The 12,239-nt window shown below is 40.1% G+C and overlaps 1 long non-coding RNA gene across 1 annotated transcript in view; it reads left to right on the forward strand.

Annotated features, from left to right (window-relative positions):
- The window catches only part of LOC129348252 (uncharacterized), a 23,562-nt gene continuing 11,323 nt past the window's right edge, over nucleotides 1-12,239 (forward strand). The window contains exon 1 of the long non-coding RNA XR_008600726.1: nucleotides 1-305. This is a non-coding gene — a long non-coding RNA (uncharacterized LOC129348252). The remainder of the gene's footprint in view (nucleotides 306-12,239) is intronic.

Genomic DNA, 12,239 nt, shown 5'->3' on the forward strand with positions numbered 1-12,239 from the left:
ACACACATTGACAGAAGCGATGGCTGTTTTGTGTTGTCTGTGTCATGTTTGCACTTTGTTCGGGTTCTTTGCATGTCTAACTCTTTGCTTTGACACACTCTGTCCTTGAGGTGTTGGCTGTTTAGCATCTGGGTCACGTTTGGACTTTATCCTGGTCACTTGTCTGTGTCATTCATGGCTTTGACATAAATTGAAGACATTGGACTTTAATTGTTTGCTGATGTCGCCATTTTCTCTGTTTCTTTTACATGCCGAGAGACGAGATCTGCAGTGGACGATTAAAGATGACGTTGACATCCATAGAGGTGAGTTTGTTCTTTTCTCACACTTTGCTATTTTTCTACTTTCCTCTTTTCTCACACTTTGCTATTTTTCCTCTTTTCTCACTTTGTTCTTTTTCCTCTTTTCTCACACTTTGCTATTTTCACACTTTGTTCTTTTTCCTCTTTTTTCACACTTTGTTCTTTTTCCTCTTTTCTCACACTTTGCTATTTTCACACTTTGTTCTTTTTCCTCTTTTCTCACACTTTGTTCTTTTCCTCTTTTCTCACACTTTGCTATTTCCACACTTTGTTCTTTTTCCTGTTTTCTCACACTTTGCTTTTTCCTCTTTTCTCACACTTTGCTATTTTCACACTTTGTTCTTTTTCCTCTTTTGTCACACTTTGCTATTTTCACACTTTGTTCTTTTTCCTCACACTTAGTCTTTTTTCCTCTCACACTTAGTCTTTTTTCCTCTGTCCCCTTTTCTCACACTTAGTCTTTTTTCCTCTCACACTTAGTCTTTTTTCCTCTGTCCCCTTTCCTCTCACACTTAGTCTTTTTTCCTCTGTCCCCTTTCCTCTCACACTTAGTCTTTTTTCCTCTGTCCCCTTTTCTCTCACACTTAGTCTTTTTTCCTCTCACACTTAGTCTTTTTTCCTCTGTCCCCTTTTCTCTCACACTTAGTCTTTTTTTCCTCTCACACTTAGTCTTTTTTCCTCTGTCCCCTTTTCTCTCACACTTAGTCTTTTTTCCTCTCACACTTAGTCTTTTTTCCTCTGTCCCCTTTTCTCTCACACTTAGTTTTTTTTCCTCTGTCCCCTTTCCTCTCACACTTAGTCTTTTTTCCTCTGTCCCCTTTCCTCTCACACTTAGTCTTTTTTCCTCTGTCCCCTTTTTTCTCACACTTAGTCTTTTTTCCTCTCACACTTAGTCTTTTTTCCTCTGTCCCCTTTTCTCTCACACTTAGTCTTTTTTTCCTCTGTCCCCTTTTCTCTCACACTTAGTCTTTTTTCCTCTCACACTTAGTCTTTTTTTCCTCTATCCTCTTTTCTCTCACACTTAGTCTTTTTTTCTCTATCCCCTTTCCTCACACTTTGTTCTTTTTCCTCTTTTTTCACACTTTCCTATTTTCCTCTTTCCTCTTACTTTGCTATTTTCACACTTTGTTCTTTTTCTCTTTGTTCTTTCCTTAAACTTTCTTCTTTTTCCTCTCTTCTCTCACACTTAGTCTTTTTTCCTCTCACACTTAGTCTTTTTTTCCTCTATCCTCTTTTCTCTCACACTTAGTCTTTTTTTCTCTATCCCCTTTCCTCACACTTTGTTCTTTTTCCTCTTTTTTCACACTTTCCTATTTTCCTCTTTCCTCTTACTTTGCTATTTTCACACTTTGTTCTTTTTCTCTTTGTTCTTTCCTTAAACTTTCTTCTTTTTCCTCTCTTCTCTCACACTTAGTCTTTTTTCCTCTCACACTTAGTCTTTTTTTCTCTATCCCCTTTCCTCACACTTTGTTCTTTTTCCTCTTTTTTCACACTTTCCTATTTTCCTCTTTCCTCTTACTTTGCTATTTTCACACTTTGTTCTTTCCTTAAACTTTCTTCTTTTTCCTCTCTTCTCTCTTTGCTTTTTTCTCACACTTTACTCTTTTCCTCTTTCCTCTCTCTTCACACTTTACTCTTTGTTTTTCAGAAAAATTGACGACAATGCAGTTTGGACTCTTTTTTTTTTTTTTTTTTTTTTATTTAGGTGAAATTCCATGAAGAAGAAGAAGAAGAAGAAGAAGAAGAAGAAGAAGAAGAAGAAGAAGAAGAAGAAGAAGAAGAAGAAGAAGAAGAAGAAGAAGAAGAAGAAGAAGCTCTGCTTCTACGGCAAATCTCTGACACCATGCATAACGTTTTCTTGTTGCAACTCATCTCTGTGAACCTCCTGAAACAAATAAAAGACACATATGAGTAAATGATCAAAGTCCAATGTCTTCAATGTGTCACAAAGCAATCAATCAAACATACAAGTGATCAAAACAAGTCACCGCAATAAAGAGACACACAAAACACTCATCACCTACGTGACACTGTGCGTGTGTCTAACTCACCTCTCCTCTCTGGACGTCCACCACTTGATCTCTCAGCATCTGAAATAAACAAACGCAAGAAGCACATAAGTAAAGCAACAAAGTCTACTGTCTAAAATGTGCATGTTTCTAACTCACCTCTCCTCTCTGGACGTCCACCACTTGATCTCTCAGCATCTGAAACAATCAAACACAATAAACACATGAGTAAAGCAACAAAGTCTACTGTCTGCAATGTGTGACAATGTCTAACTCACCTCTCCTCTGTGGACGTCCACCACTTGATCTCTCAGCATCTGAAATAAACAAACACAAGAAACACATAAGTAAAGCAACAAAGTCTACTGTCTACAATGACTGACAATGTGCATGTTTCCAACTCACCTCTCCTCTATGGACGTCCACCACTTGGTCTCTCAGGATCTGAAACAATCAAACACAATAAACAAATAACTAAAGCAACAAAGTCTACTGTCTGCAATGTGTGACAATGTGCATGTTTCTAACTCACCTCTCCTCTCTGGACGTCCACCACTTGATCTCTCAGCATCTGAAATAAACAAACACAAGAAACACATAAGTAAAGCAACAAAGTCTACTGTCTACAAAGACTGACAATGTGCATGTTTCTAACTCACCTCTCCTCTCTGGACGTCCACCACTTGATCTCTCAGCATCTGAAACAAACAAACACAAGAAACACATAAGTAAAGCAACAAAATCTACTGTCTACAATGACTGACAATGTGCATGTTTCTAACTCACCTCTCCTCTCTGGACGTCCACCGCTTGATCTCTCAGCATCTGAAATAAACAAACACATGAATAAAGCAGCAATGTGTGACAATGTCTAACTCACTTCTCCTCTCTGGACGTCCACCACTTCATCTCTCAGCATCTGAAATAAACAAACGCAAGAAGCACATAAGTAAATCAACAAAGTCTACTGTCTACAATGTGCATGTTTCTAACTCACCTCTCCTCTATGGACGTCCACCACTTGATCTCTCAGCATCTCAAACAATCAAACACATGAATAAAGCAGCAATGTGTGACAATGTCTAACTCACCTCTCCTCTCTGGACGTCCACCACTTCATCTCTCAGCATCTGAAATAAACAAACACAATAAACACATAAGTGAAGCAACAAAGTCTACTGTCTACAATGACTGACAATGTGCATGTTTCTAACTCACCTCTCCTCTCTGGACGTCCACCGCTTGATCTCTCAGCATCTGAAATAAACAAACACAATAAACACATAAGTAAAGCAACAAAGTCTACTGTCTGCAATGTGTGACAATGTGCATGTTTCTAACTCACCTCTCCTCTCTGGACGTCCACCACTTGGTCTCTCAGGATCTGAAACAATCAAACACAATAAACAAATAACTAAAGCAACAAAGTCTACTGTCTGCAATGTGTGACAATGTGCATGTTTCTAACTCACCTCTCCTCTCTGGACGTCCACCACTTGGTCTCTCAGGATCTGAAACAATCAAACACAATAAACACGAGTAAAAGAACAAAGTCTACTGTCTACAATGACTGACAATGTGCATGTTTCTAACTCACCTCTCCTCTCTGGACGTCCACCACTTGATCTCTCAGCATCTGAAACAATCAAACACAATAAACACATGAGTAAAGCAACAAAGTCTACTGTCTGCAATGTGTGACAATGTGTAACTCACCTCTGCTCTATGGACGTTCACCGCTTGATCTCTCAGCATCTGAAACAAACAAACACAAGAAACACATAAGTAAAGCAACAAAGTCTACTGTCTACAATGACTGACAATGTGCATGTTTCCAACTCACCTCTCCTCTATGGACGTCCACCACTTGATCTCTCAGCATCTCAAACAATCAAACACATGAATAAAGCAGCAATGTGTGACAATGTGTAACTCACCTCTCCTCTCTGGACGTCCACCACTTGATCTCTCAGCATCTGAAATAAACAAACACAAGAAACTCATAAGTAAAGCAACAAAGTCTACTGTCTAAAATGACTGACAATGTGCATGTTTCTAACTCACCTCTCCTCTCTGGACGTCCACCACTTCATCTCTCAGCATCTGAAATAAACAAACACAATAAACACATAAGTAAAGCAACAAAGTCTACTGTCTGCAATGTGTGACAATGTGCATGTTTCTAACTCACCTCTCCTCTCTGGACGTCCACCACTTCATCTCTCAGCATCTGAAACAATCAAACACATGAATAAAGCAGCAATGTGTGACAATGTCTAACTCACCTCTCCTCTCTGGACGTCCACCACTTCATCTCTCAGCATCTGAAATAAACAAACACAATAAACACATAAGTGAAGCAACAAAGTCTACTGTCTACAATGACTGACAATGTGCATGTTTCTAACTCACCTCTCCTCTCTGGACGTCCACCACTTGATCTCTCAGCATCTGAAACAATCAAACACAATAAACACATGAGTAAAGCAACAAAGTCTACTGTCTGCAATGTGTGACAATGTGCATGTTTCTAACTCACCTCTCCTCTCTGGACGTCCACCACTTGATCTCTCAGCATCTGAAATAAACAAACACAATAAACACATAAGTGAAGCAACAAAGTCTACTGTCTACAATGACTGACAATGTGCATGTTTCTAACTCACCTCTCCTCTCTGGACGTCCACCACTTGATCTCTCAGCATCTGAAATAAACAAACACAATAAACACATAAGTAAAGCAACAAAGTCTACTGTCTAAAATGACTGACAATGTGCATGTTTCTAACTCACCTCTCCTCTCTGGACGTCCACCGCTTGATCTCTCAGCATCTGAAATAAACAAACACAATAAACACATAAGTAAAGCAACAAAGTCTACTGTCTACAATGACTGACAATGTGCATGTTTCTAACTCACCTCTCCTCTCTGGACGTCCACCACTTCATCTCTCAGCATCTGAAATAAACAAACGCAAGAAGCACATAAGTAAATCAACAAAGTCTACTGTCTACAATGACTGACAATGTGCATGTTTCTAACTCACCTCTCCTCTCTGGACGTCCACCACTTGATCTCTCAGCATCTGAAATAAACAAACACAATAAACACATAAGTAAAGCAACAAAGTCTACTGTCTACAATGACTGACAATGTGCATGTTTCTAACTCACCTCTCCTCTCTGGACGTCCACCGCTTGATCTCTCAGCATCTGAAATAAACAAACACAATAAACACATAAGTAAAGCAACAAAGTCTACTGTCTACAATGACTGACAATGTGCATGTTTCTAACTCACCTCTCCTCTCTGGACGTCCACCACTTCATCTCTCAGCATCTGAAATAAACAAACGCAAGAAGCACATAAGTAAATCAACAAAGTCTACTGTCTAAAATGTGCATGTTTCTAACTCACCTCTCCTCTCTGGACGTCCACCACTTGATCTCTCAGCATCTGAAATAAACAAACACAATAAACACATGAGTAAAAGAACAAAGTCTACTGTCTACAATGTGCATGTTTCTAACTCACCTCTCCTCTCTGGACGTCCACCACTTGATCTCTCAGCATCTGAAATAAACAAACACAAGAAACACATAAGTAAAGCAACAAAGTCTACTGTCTGAAATGTGTGACAATGTGCATGTTTCTAACTCACCTCTCCTCTCTGGACGTCCACCACTTGGTCTCTCAGGATCTGAAACAATCAAACACAATAAACAAATAACTAAAGCAACAAAGTCTACTGTCTGCAATGTGTGACAATGTGCATGTTTCTAACTCACCTCTCCTCTCTGGACGTCCACCACTTGATCTCTCAGCATCTGAAACAATCAAACACAATAAACACATGAGTAAAGCAACAAAGTCTACTGTCTGCAATGTGTGACAATGTCTAACTCACCTCTCCTCTGTGGACGTCCACCACTTGATCTCTCAGCATCTGAAATAAACAAACACAAGAAACACATAAGTAAAGCAACAAAGTCTACTGTCTACAAAGACTGACAATGTGCATGTTTCCAACTCACCTCTCCTCTATGGACGTCCACCACTTGGTCTCTCAGGATCTGAAACAATCAAACACAATAAACAAATAACTAAAGCAACAAAGTCTACTGTCTGCAATGTGTGACAATGTGCATGTTTCTAACTCACCTCTCCTCTCTGGACGTCCACCACTTGATCTCTCAGCATCTGAAATAAACAAACACATGAATAAAGCAGCAATGTGTGACAATGTCTAACTCACTTCTCCTCTCTGGACGTCCACCACTTCATCTCTCAGCATCTGAAATAAACAAACGCAAGAAGCACATAAGTAAAGCAACAAAATCTACTGTCTACAATGACTGACAATGTGCATGTTTCTAACTCACCTCTCCTCTCTGGACGTCCACCGCTTGATCTCTCAGCATCTGAAATAAACAAACACATGAATAAAGCAGCAATGTGTGACAATGTCTAACTCACTTCTCCTCTCTGGACGTCCACCACTTCATCTCTCAGCATCTGAAATAAACAAACGCAAGAAGCACATAAGTAAATCAACAAAGTCTACTGTCTACAATGTGCATGTTTCTAACTCACCTCTCCTCTATGGACGTCCACCACTTGATCTCTCAGCATCTCAAACAATCAAACACATGAATAAAGCAGCAATGTGTGACAATGTCTAACTCACCTCTCCTCTCTGGACGTCCACCACTTCATCTCTCAGCATCTGAAATAAACAAACACAATAAACACATAAGTGAAGCAACAAAGTCTACTGTCTACAATGACTGACAATGTGCATGTTTCTAACTCACCTCTCCTCTCTGGACGTCCACCGCTTGATCTCTCAGCATCTGAAATAAACAAACACAATAAACACATAAGTAAAGCAACAAAGTCTACTGTCTGCAATGTGTGACAATGTGCATGTTTCTAACTCACCTCTCCTCTCTGGACGTCCACCACTTGGTCTCTCAGGATCTGAAACAATCAAACACAATAAACAAATAACTAAAGCAACAAAGTCTACTGTCTGCAATGTGTGACAATGTGCATGTTTCTAACTCACCTCTCCTCTCTGGACGTCCACCACTTGGTCTCTCAGGATCTGAAACAATCAAACACAATAAACACGAGTAAAAGAACAAAGTCTACTGTCTACAATGACTGACAATGTGCATGTTTCTAACTCACCTCTCCTCTCTGGACGTCCACCACTTGATCTCTCAGCATCTGAAACAATCAAACACAATAAACACATGAGTAAAGCAACAAAGTCTACTGTCTGCAATGTGTGACAATGTGTAACTCACCTCTGCTCTATGGACGTTCACCGCTTGATCTCTCAGCATCTGAAACAAACAAACACAAGAAACACATAAGTAAAGCAACAAAGTCTACTGTCTACAATGACTGACAATGTGCATGTTTCCAACTCACCTCTCCTCTATGGACGTCCACCACTTGATCTCTCAGCATCTCAAACAATCAAACACATGAATAAAGCAGCAATGTGTGACAATGTGTAACTCACCTCTCCTCTCTGGACGTCCACCACTTCATCTCTCAGCATCTGAAATAAACAAACGCAAGAAGCACATAAGTAAATCAACAAAGTCTACTGTCTACAATGTGCATGTTTCTAACTCACCTCTCCTCTATGGACGTCCACCACTTGATCTCTCAGCATCTCAAACAATCAAACACATGAATAAAGCAGCAATGTGTGACAATGTCTAACTCACCTCTCCTCTCTGGACGTCCACCACTTCATCTCTCAGCATCTGAAATAAACAAACACAATAAACACATAAGTGAAGCAACAAAGTCTACTGTCTAAAATGACTGACAATGTGCATGTTTCTAACTCACCTCTCCTCTCTGGACGTCCACCGCTTGATCTCTCAGCATCTGAAATAAACAAACACAATAAACACATAAGTAAAGCAACAAAGTCTACTGTCTGCAATGTGTGACAATGTGCATGTTTCTAACTCACCTCTCCTCTCTGGACGTCCACCACTTGGTCTCTCAGGATCTGAAACAATCAAACACAATAAACAAATAACTAAAGCAACAAAGTCTACTGTCTGCAATGTGTGACAATGTGCATGTTTCTAACTCACCTCTCCTCTCTGGACGTCCACCACTTGATCTCTCAGAATCTGAAACAATCAAACACATGAATAAAGCAGCAATGTGTGACAATGTCTAACTCACCTCTCCTCTCTGGACGTCCACCACTTCATCTCTCAGCATCTGAAATAAACAAACACAATAAACACATAAGTGAAGCAACAAAGTCTACTGTCTACAATGACTGACAATGTGCATGTTTCTAACTCACCTCTCCTCTCTGGACGTCCACCACTTGATCTCTCAGCATCTGAAACAATCAAACACAATAAACACATGAGTAAAGCAACAAAGTCTACTGTCTGCAATGTGTGACAATGTGCATGTTTCTAACTCACCTCTCCTCTCTGGACGTCCACCGCTTGATCTCTCAGCATCTGAAATAAACAAACACAATAAACACATAAGTAAAGCAACAAAGTCTACTGTCTAAAATGACTGACAATGTGCATGTTTCTAACTCACCTCTCCTCTCTGGACGTCCACCGCTTGATCTCTCAGCATCTGAAATAAACAAACACAATAAACACATAAGTAAAGCAACAAAGTCTACTGTCTACAATGACTGACAATGTGCATGTTTCTAACTCACCTCTCCTCTCTGGACGTCCACCGCTTGATCTCTCAGCATCTGAAATAAACAAACACAATAAACACATAAGTAAAGCAACAAAGTCTACTGTCTACAATGACTGACAATGTGCATGTTTCTAACTCACCTCTCCTCTCTGGACGTCCACCACTTCATCTCTCAGCATCTGAAATAAACAAACGCAAGAAGCACATAAGTAAATCAACAAAGTCTACTGTCTAAAATGTGCATGTTTCTAACTCACCTCTCCTCTCTGGACGTCCACCACTTGATCTCTCAGCATCTGAAATAAACAAACACAATAAACACATGAGTAAAAGAACAAAGTCTACTGTCTACAATGTGCATGTTTCTAACTCACCTCTCCTCTCTGGACGTCCACCACTTGATCTCTCAGCATCTGAAATAAACAAACACAAGAAACACATAAGTAAAGCAACAAAGTCTACTGTCTAAAATGTGTGACAATGTGCATGTTTCTAACTCACCTCTCCTCTCTGGACGTCCACCACTTGGTCTCTCAGGATCTGAAACAATCAAACACAATAAACAAATAACTAAAGCAACAAAGTCTACTGTCTGCAATGTGTGACAATGTGCATGTTTCTAACTCACCTCTCCTCTCTGGACGTCCACCACTTGATCTCTCAGCATCTGAAACAATCAAACACAATAAACACATGAGTAAAGCAACAAAGTCTACTGTCTGCAATGTGTGACAATGTCTAACTCACCTCTCCTCTGTGGACGTCCACCACTTGATCTCTCAGCATCTGAAATAAACAAACACAAGAAACACATAAGTAAAGCAACAAAGTCTACTGTCTACAATGACTGACAATGTGCATGTTTCCAACTCACCTCTCCTCTATGGACGTCCACCACTTGGTCTCTCAGGATCTGAAACAATCAAACACAATAAACAAATAACTAAAGCAACAAAGTCTACTGTCTGCAATGTGTGACAATGTGCATGTTTCTAACTCACCTCTCCTCTCTGGACGTCCACCACTTGATCTCTCAGCATCTGAAATAAACAAACACAAGAAACACATAAGTAAAGCAACAAAGTCTACTGTCTACAAAGACTGACAATGTGCATGTTTCTAACTCACCTCTCCTCTCTGGACGTCCACCACTTGATCTCTCAGCATCTGAAACAAACAAACACAAGAAACACATAAGTAAAGCAACAAAATCTACTGTCTACAATGACTGACAATGTGCATGTTTCTAACTCACCTCTCCTCTCTGGACGTCCACCGCTTGATCTCTCAGCATCTGAAATAAACAAACACATGAATAAAGCAGCAATGTGTGACAATGTCTAACTCACTTCTCCTCTCTGGACGTCCACCACTTCATCTCTCAGCATCTGAAATAAACAAACGCAAGAAGCACATAAGTAAATCAACAAAGTCTACTGTCTACAATGTGCATGTTTCTAACTCACCTCTCCTCTATGGACGTCCACCACTTGATCTCTCAGCATCTCAAACAATCAAACACATGAATAAAGCAGCAATGTGTGACAATGTCTAACTCACCTCTCCTCTCTGGACGTCCACCACTTCATCTCTCAGCATCTGAAATAAACAAACACAATAAACACATAAGTGAAGCAACAAAGTCTACTGTCTACAATGACTGACAATGTGCATGTTTCTAACTCACCTCTCCTCTCTGGACGTCCACCGCTTGATCTCTCAGCATCTGAAATAAACAAACACAATAAACACATAAGTAAAGCAACAAAGTCTACTGTCTGCAATGTGTGACAATGTGCATGTTTCTAACTCACCTCTCCTCTCTGGACGTCCACCACTTGGTCTCTCAGGATCTGAAACAATCAAACACAATAAACAAATAACTAAAGCAACAAAGTCTACTGTCTGCAATGTGTGACAATGTGCATGTTTCTAACTCACCTCTCCTCTCTGGACGTCCACCACTTGGTCTCTCAGGATCTGAAACAATCAAACACAATAAACACGAGTAAAAGAACAAAGTCTACTGTCTACAATGACTGACAATGTGCATGTTTCTAACTCACCTCTCCTCTCTGGACGTCCACCACTTGATCTCTCAGCATCTGAAACAATCAAACACAATAAACACATGAGTAAAGCAACAAAGTCTACTGTCTGCAATGTGTGACAATGTGTAACTCACCTCTGCTCTATGGACGTTCACCGCTTGATCTCTCAGCATCTGAAACAAACAAACACAAGAAACACATAAGTAAAGCAACAAAGTCTACTGTCTACAATGACTGACAATGTGCATGTTTCCAACTCACCTCTCCTCTATGGACGTCCACCACTTGATCTCTCAGCATCTCAAACAATCAAACACATGAATAAAGCAGCAATGTGTGACAATGTGTAACTCACCTCTCCTCTCTGGACGTCCACCACTTGATCTCTCAGCATCTGAAATAAACAAACACAAGAAACTCATAAGTAAAGCAACAAAGTCTACTGTCTAAAATGACTGACAATGTGCATGTTTCTAACTCACCTCTCCTCTCTGGACGTCCACCACTTGGTCTCTCAGCATCTGAAATAAACAAACACAATAAACACATAAGTAAAGCAACAAAGTCTACTGTCTACAATGACTGACAATGTGCATGTTTCTAACTCACCTCTCCTCTCTGGACGTCCACCACTTCATCTCTCAGCATCTGAAACAATCAAACACATGAATAAAGCAGCAATGTGTGACAATGTCTAACTCACCTCTCCTCTCTGGACGTCCACCACTTCATCTCTCAGCATCTGAAATAAACAAACACAATAAACACATAAGTGAAGCAACAAAGTCTACTGTCTACAATGACTGACAATGTGCATGTTTCTAACTCACCTCTCCTCTCTGGACGTCCACCACTTGATCTCTCAGCATCTGAAACAATCAAACACAATAAACACATGAGTAAAGCAACAAAGTCTACTGTCTGCAATGTGTGACAATGTGCATGTTTCTAACTCACCTCTCCTCTCTGGACGTCCACCGCTTGATCTCTCAGCATCTGAAATAAACAAACACAATAAACACATAAGTAAAGCAACAAAGTCTACTGTCTAAAATGACTGACAATGTGCATGTTTCTAACTCACCTCTCCTCTCTGGACGTCCACCGCTTGATCTCTCAGCATCTGAAATAAACAAACACAATAAACACATAAGTAAAGCAA

This window comes from Amphiprion ocellaris, chromosome 24 (assembly GCF_022539595.1).
Source record: "Amphiprion ocellaris isolate individual 3 ecotype Okinawa chromosome 24, ASM2253959v1, whole genome shotgun sequence".
In the NCBI taxonomy this organism is placed as follows: Eukaryota; Metazoa; Chordata; class Actinopteri; family Pomacentridae; genus Amphiprion; species Amphiprion ocellaris.